Below are 838 nucleotides of genomic sequence, written 5' to 3'. Positions count from 1 at the left end.
CTATGCACCCCAATGTTCATAGCAGCACTGTTTACAATAGCTAAGTGCTGGAAACAGCCTAAGTGCCCATCTGTAGATGAGTGGATCAAAAAACAGTGGTACATTTACACAATGGAATACTATGCAGCAGAAAAAAAGAAGGAACTCCTGCCATTTGTGACAATATGGATGACACTAGAAAGAATTATGCTTAGTGAAATAAGCCAGGAAAAGAAAGCAAAATACCATATGATATCACCTAATACAGGAAACTAAAGAGCAACACAAACAAATGAACTAAATAGGCAAAGACTAGAATAGTAGTCAGTAGGGGGGATAGTAGTCAGAGAAGGGGGATAAGTAAGGGAAGGGTCTAGTCAAGGAACATGTATGAATGACTCATGCACATGGACAATGGGGAGGGATATGATTGTGGGAGAAGGGATAGGCTGGGTGGGGGGAGCAATGGGGGAAAAATGGGACAACTGTAATTGAAAAACCAAAAAATAAAATATTTTCTCTCTCTTAAAAAAAAAAAGAAAGGTCAAGTAAACTCAATGTTTTAAATCAAGAGTCAAAGAAAACTTTTATTTTAAGTGTAGCTAACAGAGAAAAATGCTAAATTTGACAGAAGAGGTAAAAATTTTTAAAAAGTTTGTTTATGGTAGAATATAATATAATGCAGTGCTAATTTATCTGTTAGTTGAGGTGATACAAGTTTGTCCCACTGTAAACACTCAGCATGCAGTGCACATGCAGAACTTATGCTCAAGAAAGGTGATAGCAATGCTGGAGATATAGATTTAAAAGCCACCCACTCAGATATGATCATTGAAGTGAATAATTTCTTCAAGGGACA

The sequence above is a fragment of the Furipterus horrens genome, unplaced genomic scaffold (genome assembly GCF_987537825.1).
Source record: "Furipterus horrens unplaced genomic scaffold, mFurHor1.1.pri manual_scaffold_1, whole genome shotgun sequence".
Classification (NCBI taxonomy): domain Eukaryota; kingdom Metazoa; phylum Chordata; class Mammalia; order Chiroptera; family Furipteridae; genus Furipterus; species Furipterus horrens.
The sequence above is the reverse complement of the archived record's forward strand: the minus strand, read 5'-3'. Positions refer to the sequence as shown.